The 20,446-nt window shown below is 33.7% G+C and overlaps 1 long non-coding RNA gene across 1 annotated transcript; it reads right to left on the reverse strand.

Annotated features, from left to right (window-relative positions):
• Positions 1–396: 396 nt before the first annotated feature.
• Positions 397–3,033, reverse strand: LOC139845280 (uncharacterized). The gene is made up of 4 exons (XR_011758267.1): positions 2,853–3,033; positions 2,335–2,401; positions 1,815–1,912; positions 397–876 (listed from the first exon to the last, which is right to left on the reverse strand). It is a non-coding gene; the product is annotated as an uncharacterized lncRNA (long non-coding RNA).
• Between the last annotated feature and the right edge of the window lie 17,413 nt (positions 3,034–20,446).

Here is a 20,446-nt window from a genome sequence, read left to right on the forward strand (position 1 = left end):
TACACCAGTCTGTAATACAGCGATTGCTAAACTTTTTTATTAAGCATATATTAAAGACGTGGGAGATGGTTGCGTTCGTCTCGAAGGTTGATTCTGACATGTTCTTTTATTCTTTAAGGAGGTGCTATCTGCATTTGATATAGAAAGTGTTAAGATTTGATAATCAACAAATTTGAGGTTGCAAATTTTACCTTTAGATGGAATAGAGTTCTTTTTGTTGTTGATGGACGGGGATGCCTTTTACGTCACCAAACTCCTCACACAATACACTCGGTGGTGGTATTGATGAAGGATCTGAAAATTCAAATAATAAAGATATTACTATCATGATCAAGAGGAAAAAGATAGCAGTACACCATGGATTAAACGTGCAGACGCATGTACCAACATTTATCGAGAAATTCGTACGGTAAGAATGTTACAAGCAACAACAACAACAATAATAAAGTTTCCACTTATTGGCGTCTGGTAAAAATGTTATAAGCAACAACAACAATAAAGTTTGAGATGGGATTAACACTTTAGTTAACGTAAAACGACAAAAATTGGGACCTCTTTTAGTGAATAAGAGTAATAATTAAAACCAACCTATTCACCCAATTAATAAGTAAGGTCGGCATTTGTTATTCATTTTCTTCAAATTAAAATTTTCAATTTTTTCAGAAAATAGTGCTTGAAACTTTAAGATAAAAAACTGTTTTAGGACACATTCTTACTTGAACTTGCTGTTGATAATGCAAAAATAATGAACCACCAAATGCTTTTCGTAAGATTCCCATTCCTGAGTTGTAGGAAGAGACAGAAGAGATATCATCTATATCATCTGGTTGACTTTCTTGCTTCCTCAACCCCATCAAAAGTTTCATTGGCTCTTCCCTACATAGACGTAAAAGTGTAAGGATTCATTATTATATAATATATGCACACGTATATATCAATGTTATTGGTATATAAAGTGAGTTGTTAACAGTCTGGAAGACTGGATCACAAGCAAAACAGTAAGAGGAACACTTCTAAAGTGGATAGCAGATGTGAAAATCTAAACCCAAGTAATGTTTTATCACTTACCCGTTGTTATACAAAAAGATTCTAAGGTCAACATGCCAGCCAACCCATAATGATGTATTTCAAAAAGTTACTCATTTTGATGTATTGAAACCCTAATTGTAAAAGAAAGTGGGTCACAATTTAAACCCATTAACTGATTACATATATTAACAGACACACTTGTATTATCAGCTAAATAGGTATAAATCATCATCATGACGGTAAGTCAAGTGGCAATTTCAACCCGTTTACTTCTAACATGGAAAATTGGATTTTGTTGCCTCTAGTGTAAAAAGGAAACATGTCAAATCGGTCCACCTGTTACATTATTATCACCTGAAGTACTGTTTTAATCTGTATTGTATCTGTAAGTACATATGTATATAGCTGCATATAATACAAAACAAAAACAAAACAAAAAAACAAAAAACAAAAAAAAAAAAAATTGCCCAATGCTAGGTCTGAACTAACTACCAAACTGTTGTTTTATTATAGTATTATCATTCATTATCAGTGATGAGCTTCAAAAGAATTCTAAAGACTTCAAGTCAAATCTTAAGCAAAATTGTAGCCAAGAGCCCGAGTCAAGCAAACCATGGTCCAAATTAGAGTTGGTATTCGAACATATTATTCTCATTCTTCTTATATAGTGTATATCTTATTACATCTATCAACCAGATTTTATATCTTATTACATGTTACATCTATCAATCAACTATATTTTAAAGTAAAAGGCCTAATAGTGAATAACGCTGCAATCTACTTACCTTGAGACCATCCATGGTTATCTCGAGTTCTCTATACAACTCCAAGCACATATCAAGGATTCAATATTCTTTTATTTCCGAATATGTCAACATGTTGTCTGCATCAAATATTGCCCATGAACATTATGTACATTTATTGTGCTGAGTTACTCCAAACTTTCTAATATGTACATGATAATAAACACCCCTAAAGATAAATGTACTACTATATACATGGATATTTAAAAAATTTATACAACATAACTAAATTTTGACACCTTTCAACCCATTTGACCTATTAGACAAATTTTCAAGCTCCCTTTCAACCAAATTTGTTTATCTGACCAAATTTGAGATAAACTAAACCGAACTGACCCGTAAATAAATGAGATAATTAGAATAGTCAACTTGAAATACGGGATAAAGAATGTGAACAACACCGTTGAAAACTTCCGAGAGATCTTTGTCACAAACTAATTAATAAATGGTTAGATCAATATAATATTTAACAAAAGAAAGTCTAAAACACCAAATTTTATACCATTGATATTATCTATAGGTGAAGAACAATAGGTGATTTGATAAGCACTTTGTCCCTTTTCTCGTACCTATCAAACAATAAATAAATGATAAATAGTTGATACAAGTTCATCATGTGAACAGATGATTCTAGTGCTTATAGTTGTCAACATTAGAACTCTCACTAATCACTTTTATCTAACATTAGTACTAAAAAAAAATATGATCTTATTACCCCGCCCGTGTTCTATCGTATTCATAAACCATATAATATAGCTAAACAATATGTATTCTGAACCCATCAATGATTTTTTCGTTCAAAAAAGATCTACCCAAATATTACGAAATTTAATCCGTTGTTAACCCAATTTAATGTTAAACCCTAGATTGAGCGGCTTTCAATTCGAATTCTCATCATCGAATGTTAAACAACTTTACTGAAATATTAAAAAGAGGAGATGAAATCAAGCATACCTAAATATTACGAAAATTTTTTATTTTTTGAAAAGCAAGAACTAAATATTACGAAATCAAGCATACCTAAATATTACGAAATTAAATCCGTTAATTCAGTGTGAAACCCTAAATTGAGCGGCTTTTATTTCGAATTCTCATCATCGATTGATAATGATTTTGATTAGTGTGGATGATTTGGGGAGAAAGTTGGGTTTTTTTTTATTTAGCGTCGTGAATGAATGTAATGGTATTGAACCCTACTTTGTTAATTTTTTAAACTTTCAGAATTAAAGGGCATTTGGGGAGTTGAAGAATTAAAATTGATTTATTAGCCGATAGAGTTACGGAATTATTCTAGACCATTAGATCAAGGGGCATGGAAGGATCTTTTTTGATCTAATGGTTAGAAAAGGGTTTTTAAAAATAATTATTAGTTAATAAGTACTCTCTTTTAATGTATAGTATGATAGGATAGGATAGGATAGATATATCAGTGAAATTTTATATGGAGTGCTGTTGGAGTGTCCGACGTTCATTTTAGTGTACGGCTTTTAAGTTGTGGTAATTGCGGCATTAGATACGAGCCCAGTTTATGTAATGTTTAGATTTAGGTTTGGTGGGTTGTACGAAAGTATTTTATTTTTCAATTTCATTTTCAATCATTAAATGTGTTAGCTCTCTTTCAATGTTAACGTCCAATGTGTAGGACGATCAAAGCGAGACCTGTTAGAATAAAAGATGTCAGTCAACAAAAGTCAAATTACCTATTTAGGTAATTTGACTTTAGGATCAGAAGTATTTGACTTCATCATCTCCCAATTTAGAAGATCACATGACTGATTCAATGCAAACAAGTAAACGGCTAACAGCAGGTTGTCAATATCAGCTTTTCCCTTTTATGCTATGGTGGTTCCAAAAGTCTTAGTGGAGCCTAACCATATTTAAAAATAGATGTTGTAATACTTGTGTATAAAACCAACACTTAGCAGTTGTAAATAAAAAAATAACAAAATTGTATCAATTTCAAGTGAAAATTACTCACTGATCAATATTAATCCAATTACTCAATCAATACAACATTTTTCGTTTATATTGTATCAATCTAACATGGTATCAGAGCTGACAGTATCGATCTAGTGATCAAAATACTCGTTCTATGTCTCAATCATTTACCATTAAAGAATTTCAAGCTGTCATGTCTAAGATTGACGGTAGCTCAGATCAAACTGCCATGTCAATCCTAGACGGTAGCTCAAACCATATTAAAAACGGTTACATGGATGCTCTTTGCCACCATAAATCACCACCGGTTGCCGGAACAGGAAATATCATCACAAACCACCATCAACCACTACAACAACTGAGTTGTGTGTATTGTGGAATGCAACGACACACAATACTTCAGTGCTTCAAGCTCATCGGGTACCCCAAATGGTGGAATAAACAAGAACGTGGTAGACGGGTGATGACAGTAGCAGAGGTGGCCGGTAATGGCAGCACTAGATCCAAACCTCAAATCAAACGATCGACAAGAGGTATTTCCAATTTATTGCCTCAATCTTACAAATCAACCAAATGGGTGAGGGTTAAATCCTCAAACCCTAAATTCATTAAAACCGGTCATGAAACCATAAAAAAAGGGAAAGTCTGAAGACTTCAACCTTAGGGCTTCAATCGACTAAAAAGAGAACAAGGGAAAACCGATCAAACAAACAAGGGAAAATCCCCGTGTTCAATCGGCCAAAAAAGGAAACCCTTGGTTCCCTGAATCGAAATCTTTCAATCACCCAAACAGATTCAATTGTTTGCAAACAATTGAAGAAGAAGAAGAAGGATTAGACCTCCTTCTTCAATCGAAATCACCAGAAAAGATACAGAGAGATGATACGAATAAGAAACATAGCATGAACCCTAATTTGGGTGATAGAAATAAACACGATTGTTTCTCAACCGACAACCTTATTGATGATAAAAGAAATCTGGTCAAGGATAGGGTAAAAAACGAAGGGTCCCTTAATTATTTGGGTAAAAGGCCAGCCCAACACCTTTTTCAGGCCTATGACAAACCTAAAACTTTTTTAAAAAATAATTTGGCCCAGCACCCTTTATCACATCATTACTTGAGCAAAAAGGCCCAAACAAAATCTGATGAACATTCTGAACTGGCCCAAGACTTTTTTCAGGCCCATGACAGGCCCAAAACCTTTTTAAAAAATAAACATTTAAATAATTCTTGTTCTACCGGAAAAGCCAACATTGTTTCAAATAACGTCAAGAATAATGAATGGATTTTTGATTGCGGTGCTACCCACACCATGAGTTTTGAAAAATCCGATTTTTATGCACGATCAAAACCTCGGGTTAGTAAAATTCAAACGGCTAATGGAGGTGTTGTACAAGTTGAAGGGGGTGGGAAAATTGAAATTACTCCGACAATGAACTTATCTAATTGTTTGTATATTCCAACCCTATCCCATAAACTTTTATCCGTTAGTCACGTTACAAAAGAATTAAATTGTTCTGTCCTATTACACCCTACTTTCTGTATCCTTCAAGATATCAGGAATGGGGTGATTATTGGGAGTGGTACCGAACGGGGTGAGTTGTACTATGTGAACGAAGTAACCCAACAAGGTACCGTGATGCTTGCTCATGGAACACCTACGAGGGAAGCTTGGTTATGGCATAGGAGGTTGGGTCACCCATCTACCGGATATTTACGCGCTCTGTTTCTGAGTCTTTTTCCTTCCGATGTTACTTTAAATTGTGAAACATGTATTTTGGCTAAAAGTCACCGAAGTACTTTTAAAACTAGTAACACAAGGAAAGATATACCTTTTGCTTTAATCCATTCGGATGTATGGGGTCCTGCACCGGTTGTTGGGGGGGGAAACTTCCGATATTTTGTCCTATTTATTGATGACCATTCACGAATGACTTGGATTTATTTTTTAACCCACAAATCAGAAGTTTTTGATAAATTTTCTCACTTTTATAAAATGGTACAAACTCAATTTAATAAAAACATACAAATGTTAAGATCCGATAATGGGGGTGAGTTTGTAAACTCATCAATGAAACTCTTTTGCGAAAATAATGGGATTATTCATCAAACCTCGTGTGCTCATACTCCCGAGCAAAATGGAGTAGCCGAACGTAAAAATCGGCTACTTTTAGAAATGACAAGAGCTTTATTAATTGAATCCAAGGCTCCTAAAAGTTTTTGGCCCGAAGCTCTCACTTCCGCTACCTATCTTTTCAACCGGTTATCTACTAAAGTTTTGGGCACAAAAACTCCTAAAGATACTCTTTCCCAATTTCATACCCTTCCGACCTCATTTAGCATTGAACCTCGCATATTTGGATGTTCCGTCTTTGTTCACATCCCAAAAAGTGAGCGCACCAAACTAGATCCATGTGCGGAAAAGTGTGTGATGGTTGGTTATGGGATCAACCAAAAAGGGTATCGGTGCTATAGTCCAAAGAAACGTCATGTCTACACTACCATGAATTGTGACTTTCTTGAAACTGAATATTTTCATCATACACAACTCACGAGTGAGGGGGAGAAAGAGGATAATGACACTCTAAGTTGGATACAATGGATACCTAGATCCGACAATATCCAAACATCAATACCAAACCCATTTCCCAATTCACCAAACTCAAGTCCCGAGTCACCAAACTCAAGTCCCGAGTCACCAAACCCATGTCCCGAGTCACCAAACCCATTTCCCAATTCACCAAACTCAAGTCCCGATTCACCAAATACTATGCCACAAGATTCTGAACCCACCGAAACCTCCTCAAATAATGAACATCCAGTTCAAGAGGAACAAAACAACACAACTTCCGATACCGCAAATGAAACCACAGAAAGATATGTCTTACCTCAGAGAGTCAACAGAGGTATACCACTAAAGAGATATTCTCCAGAAAAAGAAGCTCAAAGATCGAGATACCCAGTTGCTAATATTGCACAGGAGAACTTATCAAGTGAAGCACAGAAATTCAACTCTGCTTTATACTCTGAAGAAATCCCTACAAGTGTTGATCAAGCCATGAAATCTGAGAAATGGAAGAAGGCCATGGAAGAAGAAATGGAAGCACTCCAGAAAAGTGACACATGGGAAAAATGTGTCATACCTCAAGGAAAAAACCAGTAGGGAATCGATGGGTGTTTACAATAAAATACAAACCAGATGGAACTATTGAAATATGTAAAGCTCGACTGGTTGCGAAAGGATACACTCAGACATATGGGATCGATTACTCCGAAACCTTCTCACCAGTTGCGAAAATTGATACCATTAGATTTCTCTTTTCTATCGCTGCAAATGAAGATTGGCCACTTCACCAATTTGATGTTAAGAATGCTTTTCTACATGGCGAATTAAAGGAAGAGGTCTATATAGAAGCACCACCTGGATTCAGTGACAACTTCAAAAACAGGGAAGTTTGTCGACTTAAAAAGGCTTTATATGGGTTAAAACAATCCCCACGGGCTTGGTTTGTGAGATTTACTTTATTTATGAAAAAATACGATTTCAAACAAAGTAACTCGGATCATACTCTCTTCTTTAAACGAAAAGGAAATTTGATTATATGTTTAATCATCTATGTTGATGATATGATAATAACAGGAAATGATAAACAGAAAATTTCTAACTTAAAATTAAACTTATTTAAAGAATTTGAAATGAAAGACTTGGGCAGACTTAAATATTTTTTGGGGATTGAGGTGTTATGATAATGCTAAAAACGAACATATATTTCATAGCATTATTCCTCAAGAAAGACAAGCTTTTAGTTGCAATTGTTCTATTTACAAGTGATATTCGTTTAAATAATAAAAGGTGAAGACAAAAGACAGATTCGACGATTTGAAGACGCAAACGACCAAAAAGCTCAAAAGAACAAAAGACAATCAAAAAGGTTCCAATTATTGATAAGAAACGTCTCAAAATCACAAGAGTACAAGATTCAAAACGCAAAGTACAAGATATTAAATTGTACGCGAGGACGTTCGAAAATCCGGAACCGGGACCAGAGTCAATTCTTAACGCTCGACGCAACGGACTAAAAATTACAAGTTAACTATATATATAAATATAATATAATATATAATTAATTATATTAATTATATATATATTATATATATATATTTAAAACCGTCGGCAGCAGGAAACTCCAAGGGTGTAAACTGTAAATACCTCTCCGCGACTCGCGGAGTTTTAAGGGTATTTGGCCGCGAGTCGCGGAGCCCCAAATTTCAAGTCTGGCTATAAATCAACCCGAATTCTGATCAAAATCATCATCATTTTTTCTTCTCATTCATACGAAGTAATATATATTTATATTTTTAATTTATATTTTAATTTTAATTATAATTCTAATAATAAGGGTATGTTAGTGAATGTTGTAAGGGTGTAAGTCGAAATTCTGTCCGTGTAACGCTACGCTATTTTTAATCATTGTAAGTTATGTTCAACCTTTTTATATTAATGTCTCGTAGCTAAGTTATTATTATGCTTGTTTAAAACGAAGTAATCATGATGTTGGGCTAATTACTAAAATTGGGTAATTGGGCTTTGTACCATAATTGGGGTTTGGATAAAAGAACGACACTTGTGGAAACTAGGCTATGGGCTATTAATGGGCTTTATATTTGTTTAACTAAATGAAAGTTTGTTAATGTTAATATAAAGATTTACAATTGGGCGTCCCTATAAATTACCATATACACTCGATCGGACACGATGGGCGGGGTATTTATATGTACGAATAATCGTTCATTTAACCGGACACGGGAATGGATTAATAGCCACTAGAATAATTAAAACAGGGGTGAAATTACATTCAAGGGTAATTGGTGTAATTGTTAACAAAGTAGTAAAACCTTGGTTTACACGCAGTCGATAACCTGGTGTATTCATTAAACAAAGTATTAAAACCTTGTTACAATTCGAATCCCCAATTAGTTGGAATATTTATCTTCGGGTATAATAATAATTTGACAAGGACACTTGCAATTTATATTTATGACTGATGGACTGTTATGGACAAAAACCAGACGGACATATTGAATAATCCAGGACAAAGGACAATTAACCCATGGGCATAAAACTAAAATCAACACGTCAAACATCATGATTACGGAAGTTTAAATAAGCATAATTCTTTTATTTCATATTTAATTTCCTTTATTTTATATTTAATTGCACCTCTAATTATCGCACTTTTATTTATTGTTATTTTATTTAATCGCACTTTTAATTATCGTACTTTTTAATTATCGCAATTTAATTTTATCGCATTTTTATTATTCGCAATTTCATTATCGTTATTTACTTTACGCTTTAATTTTAAGTCTTGTATTTATTTTATATTTTACATTAGGTTTTAACTGCAACTAAAGTCTTAAAATCGACAAACCGGTCATTAAACGGTAAAAACCCCCCTTTATAATAATAATATTACTTATATATATATTTGTATTTTTATAAAAATAAACTAATATAGCGTTGAGCTTTGTTTAAAGATTTCCCTGTGGAACGAACCGGACTTACTAAAAACTACACTACTGTACGATTAGGTACACTGCCTATAAGTGTTGTAGCAAGGTTTAAGTATATCCATTCTATAAATAAATAAATATCTTGTGTAAAATTGTATCGTATTTAATAGTATTTCCTAGTAAAATAATAACTATTTTATATACACCTCGTTCGACATCAAGTATTTTTGGCGCCGCTGCCGGGGAATATCTTAAAAGCCGGAAGCGCAACGCCAATATAAAAGAAAAAAAAAAAAAAGATTTTTATCTACTTTTATTAAAAGTCGTTTTTTTTGTAAAATTACGTTTTAAAAATTCGAAAAATATAAAAAGAAAAACAAAAATATTAGTATTTTTAGGATTTTGTTAAATATTTAAGTTTTATAAGTTTCTTTATTTTTATTTTAGTTTATAAAAATATAAGTTTTAATTTTAATATCTTTTAATTATTTAAAAAAACAGAAAACAAAATAAAAAGAAAAAAAAAATAAAAAGAAAAACGCGTAAAAAGACAAAGCTGTCAACTGAATTCCTGAACCCCGCGACTTGCGGAGTTTTCTTCTCTCTTTGCCGCGACTCGCGGAGACCCTCTGACACACGGACAAAAACCCTAATCACGGGTTATTTTTAATTATTATTATTATTAAAACCTAAATATTATTATTATTATTAATTTTAGTTTTATTTTTACTTTTTACTTTATATTTATGTATTTAGTATTAATTAAGTTTTTATTAAATTGTAAAATTAATAGTTTAGTAAAATAAATAATATAAAATAATATTTTTATAAAAATTGTACTTTTTACAATTTTTTGTATATTTTTATATTTTGTACCTTTTTAATCGTTGTAGCGTAACTTTTGTATTTTTTAGCTCATAATTAATTTTAAACTTAGTTTTTGCTATAGTTATTTTTACTCCTATATTTTTAGGCTTTGCCGTAGAATTTCTTAAGTGCTTTTTCTTTAGACTAAGATTTAGGTGCTTTAGAATTTTGCGACGCCTTTTTAAGTTTTAGTTTCTTTTTAAGTTATTTTCATTTGGGATTTAGTTTTTCCTGTAAGCTTTAATATTTTTAGACCTTTTACTATGTATCAATTATCATTCCAATTAGTAATTTCAATTTGCGATTATAATTTTAAGTTAGTTGTAGTAATAAGGTTAAATTAGTAAAGTATTTTTAAGTTTTTATAAGTTTCTTTTATTTTTCCGCCACCTTTTATTTTTCAACCATATTTTTTTTCTTTTTCGACGAACTCTTTGTCTTTCTTATTTCTCGCTATTCTAGTTTTAGGACTTAGAATTTTTTCTACTTCTTATCTAAATTTCTTAAAATTACGAAAATTTATTTTAAGTGGTTAAATTGATAGACATCAAAATTTTCTGGTTCGTAGTAATAGTTGGATTTGTACGTGGACCGGGTTATTGGAGCCAAACAGTCCTCAATTATATTGAGACCAAACGAATCCTGCCCCTCTGCTGCATCTTTTGGCTATTCGAAACGTGGGCAAAATCAGAAAAGTCTATTGATTGGATAACTTATTATAATTTTTCTTTCCTTTTAAAAACTAATAGGATATTCAGTGAATGCACCGAGCAAGACGTTCACCACCTTTTGTACGTTCACCACCTGTAACTAGATCAAGACATCGTTTAACAAATATAACCGCCGTTGATTTTTCTTTAGAATCGTCATCCAGTCGACCAAGTACTTCAGTTCAAATTTCCGATAATCCATTTTTTGAACCCAACCTCACAATTGAGAATCCAGAAAATATTCAGGAACGGTTCGTAGATCCTGAACCACTAAACTTTCCTCCGGAACCACCAATCATTCAAACAGAGATTGTTGAGGAACGAACTATTAAATCAGAATCATCTAGTGATACCGATTCAACAAATTCAATTATGGAGAATCTGGAACCTTTAAGTATGGAAGACCGAATGAGAGCTAAACGCACTGGCCAAGGTCACGCAATTACTCATCCAGACATTAATGCGCCAGATTATGAAATCAAAGGACAAATTCTACACATGGTGACTAATCAATGCCAATTTAGTGGTGCGCCGAAGGAAGATCCAAATGAACATCTACGTACCTTTAATAGGATCTGCACACTATTTAAAATCCGAGAAGTGGAGGATGAACAGATATATCTCATGTTATTTCCATGGACTTTAAAGGGAGAAGCCAAAGATTGGTTGGAATCGTTACCTGAAGGGGCGATCGACACATGGGACGTTTTAATTGACAAATTTCTTAAACAATTCTTTCCTGCATCTAAAGCCGTAAGACTTCAAGCAGAAATTGTTACGTTCACACAGAAACCAAATGAAACTCTATATGAGGCGTGGACAAGATATGGAAAGTTATTAAGAGGATGTCCGCAACATGGTTTAGACACCTGTCAAATAGTACAAATATTCTACCAAGGATGCGACATCACTACAAGGAAAGACATAGATATAGCAGCTGGTGGTTCGATTATGAAGAAAACCGAAACTGATGCTTACAAAATTATTGATAACACTGCTTCCCACTCACATGAGTGGCACCAAGAAAAAGATATCATTAGATCATCTAAAGCAGCTAGAGCCGATTCTAGCCATGACTTAGATTCCATTTCCGCAAAGATAGATGCTTTCGAAAGACGAATGGAAAAGATGACTAAAGATATTCATGCTATACGAATTAGTTGTGAGCAGTGTGGAGGACCACATTTGACAAAAGATTGTCTAAGTATTGAATTAACAATGGAACAAAGAGAGAATATTTCATACATAAACCAAAGGCCTGGAAATAATTATCAGAATAATTATCAACCGCCAAGACCGATTTACAATCAAAACCAGAATTATAACCGAAATATTCCATACAACAACCAACAAGGTCCTAGCAATCAACAAGTATCCAATAATACTTATAATCAGCAAAGACCAAATTTTCAAAACAAACCACCACAACAAACCGATGATAAAAAGCCGAATTTAGAAGATATGATGACGAAGCTAGTTGAAACTCAAACGCAGTTTTTCACATCTCAAAAACAAACCAATGAACAAAATGCTCAAGCATTTAGAAATCAACAAGCTTCTATTCAAAATCTAGAACAAGAAGTAAGTAACCTAGCAAGGTTAATAGGTGAAAGAAAACCGGGAAGTTTACCAAGCAATACAAATGCTAACCCCCGGAATGAAACAGCTAAAGCTATTACCACAAGAAGTGGTACAACACTTAAACCACCTGAAATACCTGTAACTTCTGATGAAACTATTCCTACTCCACAAGAACCACAACCTGATCAAGATAAGGAAAAAGAACCGGTAGTTGAAAAGGTTAATGAAGATAACACAGTTAAGGCTAAACCTTATGTTAAACCATACCAACCACCACTTCCTTATCCGAGTAAAATGAAGAAAGAAAAACTTGAAGCCGAGCAATCCAAATTCTTGGATATGTTTAAACAGATAAATGTAAATCTTCCTTTCATTGATGTGATTTCAGGAATGCCAAGATATGCTAAATTCTTGAAAGATCTAATCACAAATAGAAAGAAAATGGAAGAACTTTCGGCTGTTACTATGAATGCTAATTGTTCAGCAGTGCTGTTGAATAAGATACCAGAAAAACTATCTGATCCAGGAAGTTTCACAATTCCATGTTTTCTGGGTAGTCTTAGTTCAATAGAAGCATTGGCAGACTTAGGTGCTAGTATAAATCTAATGCCGTATTCACTATAAGCTAAACTAGACCTTGGAGAATTGAAACCAACAAGAATAAGCATACAACTAGCCGATAGATCAATAAAATATCCTAGAGGGATAATGGAGAACATGCTAGTTAAAGTTGGTACTTTAGTATTTCCAGTAGATTTTGTTGTTTTAGACATGGAAGAAGATTCTCAAGTTCCTCTCATATTAGGAAGACCATTCTTAAACACGGCTAAAGCAATGATAGACGTGTTCGGTAAGAAACTGACCCTAAGTATAGAGGATGAGAGTGTTACCTTTTCAGTTGATAGAGCAATGCAACAACCACAATCTGCAGATGATACATGTTATTATATTCAAACTATAGATGCACATGCAGAATTATTAGAAGAATTTCCAGAATTACAAGGAACGGGAGAATGTTCTTTAGGAGAAGGTAATGAACCAATTGATGAAGCTGAAATGTTAGCTACACTTATAGCTAATGGATATGAACCAACAACAGAAGAAATTCAAATGCTAAAAGAAGAAGACAGATATCGATATAAATCATCGATAGAAGAACCTCCGAAATTAGAGTTAAAGCCACTTCCAAACCATTTGGAATACGCTTATTTACATGGTGAATCTGAATTACCTGTAATAATATCGTCTTCTCTTACTGAAAATGAGAAATCACAACTCATTTCTGTGTTGAAAGCTCATAAACCAGCCATTGCATGGAAGATTCATGATATTAAAGGAATAAGTCCTTCGTATTGCACACATAAAATCCTTATGGAAGAAGGTCATAAAACGTATGTGCAACGCCAACGAAGACTAAATCCTAATATGCAAGATGTAGTTAAAAAGGAAATTATTAAACTGCTAGATGCAGGTTTGATATATCCAATCTCTGATAGTCCATGGGTAAGCCCAGTTCAATGCGTGCCTAAGAAGGGTGGTATGACTGTCATTACAAATGAGAAAAATGAGCTTATTCCTACTAGGACTGTAACAGGATGGCGTGTATGTATTGATTATAGAAAATTAAATGACGCCACCAGAAAAGATCACTTTCCCTTACCTTTCATAGATCAAATGTTGGAAAGATTAGCCGGAAATAGTTACTATTGTTTTCTAGATGGATTTTCCGGATATTTTCAAATTCCAATAGCACCCGAGGACCAAGAGAAAACCACATTCACGTGCCCTTATGGTACTTTTGCTTACAAACGCATGCCATTTGGACTTTGTAACGCCCCTGCAACCTTTCAAAGGTGCATGATGGCGATTTTTCATGACATGATAGAAGAATGCATGGAAGTATTCATGGATGACTTTTCAGTCTTCGGTGATACATTTAAATCATGTCTAGTTAATCTGGAACGAATGCTAATTAGATGCGAAAAATCAAATCTAGTACTTAATTGGGAGAAATGCCATTTCATGGTTAAAGAAGGCATCGTTCTTGGACATAAAATTTCAAAAGAAGGAATTGAAGTGGATAGAGCTAAAGTAGATGTAATTGCTAAACTTCCACATCCCACCAATGTTAGAGGAGTTAGGAGTTTTCTAGGGCATGCCGGTTTTTACCGACGTTTCATAAAAGATTTTTCTAAAATTGCCACTCCTATGAATAAACTCCTAGAAAAGGATGCGTCATTCATCTTTTCAGATGAGTGTATCAAATCTTTTAATATTCTTAAAGAAAAACTCACTAATGCGCCGATCATGATAACACCAAATTGGAATCTACCATTTGAACTAATGTGCGATGCAAGTGATTTTGCAATGGGAGCCGTTTTAGGACAAAGGATTGAAAAACGATTTCAACCTATATATTATGCTAGTAAGACATTACAAGGAGCACAAACGAACTATACAACTACTGAAAAAGAACTCCTTGCTATTGTCTTTGCTTTTGACAAATTTCGATCATATCTCGTTCTAGCAAAAACGGTGGTCTATACCGACCATTCTGCTCTTAGATACCTATTTTCAAAACAAGATGCTAAACCAAGATTAATCCGTTGGATCTTACTCTTACAAGAGTTTGATATTGAAATCCGAGATAAAAAAGGAGCAGAAAATCTCGCCGCTGATCATCTTTCTCGTCTTGAAAATCCCGAATTAGAAGTTCTGAATGAATCGGCCATACAAGACAACTTTCCTGATGAATATCTATTGAAGATAGATTATAAAGAAATCCCATGGTTTGCAGACTATGCAAACTACTTAGTTTGTGGATTCCTTGAAAAAGGATTATCGTACCAAAGACGAAAGAAATTCTTCAGTGATATAAAACACTATTTCTGGGAAGATCCACATCTGTTTAAAAGTTGTCCCGATGGAATAATACGCCGATGTGTATTTGGAGATGAAGCTAGTAAAATTTTAAACCATTGTCACACAGGACCAACAGGAGGGCATTATGGGCCTCAACTAACAGCAAGAAAAGTTTATGAAGCTGGATTCTATTGGCCTACAATTTACAAAGACGCACACCTTCTTTGCAAATCTTGTGATGCATGTCAAAGGGCCGGAACAATAAGTCAACGTGATGAAATGCCACAAAATGTCATCCAAGTATGTGAAGTATTTGACATTTGGGGTATTGACTTTATGGGTCCATTTCCAAAATCTCATAATAATCTATATATACTCGTAGCCATTGATTATGTATCTAAATGGGCGGAAGCACAAGCTCTCCCAACTAACGATGCACGAGTTGTAGTCAACTTTTTAAAACGTCTTTTTGCAAGGTTTGGAACACCGAAAGCTTTAATAAGTGATCGGGGTACTCATTTCTGTAATAATCAACTTGAGAAAGTTCTTAAAAGATATGGAGTAACTCATAAAATCTCCACCGCATATCATCCACAAACAAGTGGACAAGTTGAAAATACCAACCGAGCTTTAAAACGTATTCTAGAGAAAACCGTAGGATCAAATCCGAAGGAATGGTCCATTAAATTGGAGGATGCACTCTGGGCTTTTAGAACAGCCTACAAAACTCCAATTGGAACCACACCTTTTAGACTTGTTTATGGAAAAGCATGTCATCTTCCAGTAGAAATTGAACACAAAGCATTTTGGGCTTTGAAAACATGTAATCTTGATTTACATGAAGCCGGACGTCTACGATTAAGTCAACTAAACGAATTAGAAGAATTAAGACATGAAGCATACGAAAATTCGTTAATCTATAAAGAAAGAACGAAGAAATGGCATGATAAAAGAATCAGAAGTTCAAGGGAATTTAAAGAAGGAGACAGAGTTCTTCTTTTCAATTCACGATTCAAGCTATTTCCTGGAAAATTGAAATCAAGATGGTCTGGACCATTCATAGTCAAAAGAGTTTTCCCATACGGAACGATAGAATTAATAAATTCAAATGGGATTGAATTTAAAGTTAATGGTCACAGAGTTAAACATTACATACATAGTCCGATGGACGTCGACAACGAAGTTAATCACAATTTCGACACCACAGCTAACTAAGTGTGGGGAGAATCAAGTCTTTGAAGGATAATATGTATTTCTGTTAGAGTTAGATTGTCTGTTTTCGTGTAGTTCTCGAAAATGGAACACGTATGGTCTTTCCCTAGCAGACCCTAAAGAACTAGTCTTCTCCCCCCATTCTGAATTTTTATTTTCTTTAGGTTTTTACAAAATGAAGACTGCCTGTGAACTAAACCATGGTCTAATGCTACACGCTTTGATCACTAAACGTAATAATGACATACTACCAAGTGAAATAGTATCAGTAATCAGAGAAAGAATGGACAGAGTTAGAAAAGGATCCAGATGCGAAGATAATAAGTTACAATTTGGTAAAGGAAAATCAAAATCCGCAGCGAAAAGAAGAGCACGACACCTAGAAAAATGTCACAAATGCGGAAAATGGTCACATGGAGGTAAATGTTCAAATAATCAAACCTATTCAAATACCGAATTTGTTACTTTATGCAGAGACGGACCGTTCATATGTTTAGAAGAAAAGACAATGAATGATAGAGGTTACGCCTATGCAGCCATGGAAGACCAATTAAACCGACTATCTTATGAATATAATAGATCATATAACTAAGAAATCTATTTCACAGGTATGTCTGTACAGTTTTTATTTTTATTTTTATTTTTAACCTTTTGATAATAAACGCTAATTTGTTCGCTAAAAAGTATTAAATTGGTATTGAATAAAATTAGGTTTGGCGACCGAAATTATTGATATCGTTCAAAAATTTATTACATCACTGCGAAATTTAACGTTTATTCTTAAGGTATAAATATCTTTAATCAATCAACCCAAAATATTTCAAAAATTCGTCATGAGTTAAATTAGGTCTTGGAACCGAAATTACTTTACCGAAAAGAGGGGCGCATATTTTTGATAATATTTGATTGATTAAAGTGGGATAAAAAGACAAAAAGATTTTTAATTTTTTTTTACCATGTTTTTAAAATTAATATTTAAATCTTAAATTAATATTGTAAATTTTGTAAAAACAATATATTTAAAATTGTAAATATTTGAAAAATTAATATAAGTTTGGTGTGAATTTATAATATGAATTTTTAAATTAATTTTGGTGTGAATTTTTAATTTTTAAAATATGAAATTTTAATTTTATGCATTTCAAATTTTAAATTTGGTGTGAATTTTGAATTTTTAATTTTAATTTTGAATTTTATATTTATGTTGTGTGAATTTAAAAACAAAAATTTACTTTATCTCATTAAGTTAAGAATATGATTTTTAAAATTCGTCGTAAGTTGAAGACTAGGTCTTTGAACCGAAATTGCTTTACCCGAGGGAGGGACGAGAACTTTTATTATCATTATTTTTAATCTTATTGATTTAAAGTATGCCAAAAACATTGAAAAAACCCAAAAATCTTAGCTGTTAAAACAATCGCTACAAAAAGACAAATTTTAAAATTTTGTCGAGGGACGGACTAGGACATCGATCCGAAACGACCTCGTCCTAAATAACAAGGGAAACAAAATTTTAAAATTAATTTCTTAATTGTTTTATAAGTTAAAGATTATAAAAATAAAAAAAAAAAAAAAAAAAAAAAAGGGTAAACTCCGCGACTCGCGGAGTTTGCAGTGAAAAACCTCCGCGACTCGCGGAGGGACAAAATTACAGAAAAAAAAATAAAACTAGCTGCACGATCAGTTCACTCCCACAAACAAAAACACAGCAAAAATACTGCGAAAACACCTCGAAAAAACCCGAAAATCACCCCCAAAAATCTCAATTTTTAACCGTTAATCACCAAATTTTTTGCTAAAATCATGTTGAGAAGGATGATATTTAAGAACTACTCAAGAAAAACGGTAAATTTCTACACCTAAACACCATTTAATTCGAATTTTAGTGTTCTTGAGCTATTTTTCCCCAATTTGATTTTGATGCTTTTTAGTGTAATTAGACTTAAATTGTTTATGTATTATGCTTGTATAACCTAGATTGATGCTGTTTAACATGATTAGAAGCCTTAAACTTCAAATTTTGAATAATCTAGGGTTTGTGTTCTTGAGCAATTTGGGGCTTTTTGATATAAACAGGTTATGGCCGATTTTTGTCATGAATTGTTGCTAAATTGAGTAGTGTAACATGTCTAGGTAGTTAAATGATCCAAACTTTGAGCCTAAACATGATTTTGAGAATTAAAGTGGACTTTTTCAAGTCCAAAATTCATGAACTTGATTTTTAAAAGATAATGCCATTTGAGACTTGTTTATTTGCTAGTAATGATTATTTTGACATGTTATTTGAGTTGAATGCTTATGAACTTGGTGAAAATTTTCGTATATGCTTATTTGAAAAAGTGTAGATTTGATAAAAATGTGAAAATAAGCTTAAGTTTGATATAAATTGATAATGTCATTGTAATTATTTTGATTGATGATTTTGCTGACACTAATGCATATTTGGATGCACAAAATTTGTGTTTGATGTGTTTTGCAGAATGAAAGGGGTGAATCTTCATCCCAAGCCCGCCATGCTCCTGCTGAGAACTTGGAACAACAGGAGGTAGATAACTACTACAAGCAGGATGTACCTCATCCAGTCATGACCTTTTCAGATATGCACTTGGAACAGTTGCACCCGAACCTGAGATTTGACAGACTTTGGAGAGATTATCCAAAATATCAACGGGGTTTGCATACTCTTCATTCCAAGGTTGTTGAGGTACCAAGGGTCATAGAATGGGGACCCTTGGAAGCTGTAGAATTGGCCGGGCCAATTAGGGAATTACTGGTACAGAGGTATGGTAATTCTTATTTTAATGACTGGATATGTTTATTCACCATACGCAGACCTGTATATAAAGTATGGTGTGAAGAGTTGTTATGTAGTATAGAGTTGAATGATCGGGTAGCTAGTTTAACCGATCGTTCTTTTATTAGATTTTTGTTAGGCGGTTCGATGCGCCACATGTCTTTACTGGACATGGCTCAGGCTTTACGTATATACACGCCTGAGGAATTAGCGTCTGCCGATTGTAGAGGATTGATACTAAACGGTAGGAAAATAGATGAAAATTTTGATACACACGGTGTGTGGAGTCAAATGACAAGCCATCACCGTTTTAAAGGGGGAAACTACTCTTATTTGGATATAGATAGAGCCGAATTAAGAGTAATACATAGGTTTTTAGCTAATTCGATTACACAAAGGGGTAAAAACAAAGAAAAGGTAAATGAACAAGATTTGTTTTACCATATGTGTATTCGAGACCCACACAGCGCTGTAAGTATACCATATTGTGTGGGTTATTATTTATCAGCTATGGTTCGAGGGATGCGTCCACATAGCATAATAGGAGGTGGTATTTTTATTACTTTGATTGGTGAATATCTCGGTGTGGATATAAGTCGGGGGGGATTATTAGTAGAAGAGCCGGAACCCCGCGACACTATAGGTTTAAATGTATACCATGGTGCTAAAGTTTTGAAGCGGCGAAATAACGCCGCAGTACGATACAATGGTAGACATCCACAGGTAGAGAGAAACCAGGAACAAGGTAATGTAGGAGGGGGGAACCAGATGCAAGAAATGCATAGGTTTATAGCTTCTCAGGAATACGAAAATGCTAGACAGAGAGCATTTGAAGATTGGCAAGTTCATCAGAACCAGATCATAGCGCATTGCCAACATATAGGTAGAAACTATATTCCTACACCGAAACCCGTCTTCCCTCCTTGGTCGATAGAGATGCAGCCACCATATCCTACGTATGACCCTGCCGAAGCATTCTATAGCACTTATGGTTATGCGTGGAACCCCTATTGGTACCAATATCATCCTTAGTTTACTTATTTTGTTTTATTATTTTGTAATTTGTAATTATTGATATATTTAATATTTTTGTTAATATTGTAATCATTTTTATAATTATCTAACTTTTATTCTT

This window comes from Rutidosis leptorrhynchoides, chromosome 4 (assembly GCF_046630445.1).
Source record: "Rutidosis leptorrhynchoides isolate AG116_Rl617_1_P2 chromosome 4, CSIRO_AGI_Rlap_v1, whole genome shotgun sequence".
Classification (NCBI taxonomy): domain Eukaryota; kingdom Viridiplantae; phylum Streptophyta; class Magnoliopsida; order Asterales; family Asteraceae; genus Rutidosis; species Rutidosis leptorrhynchoides.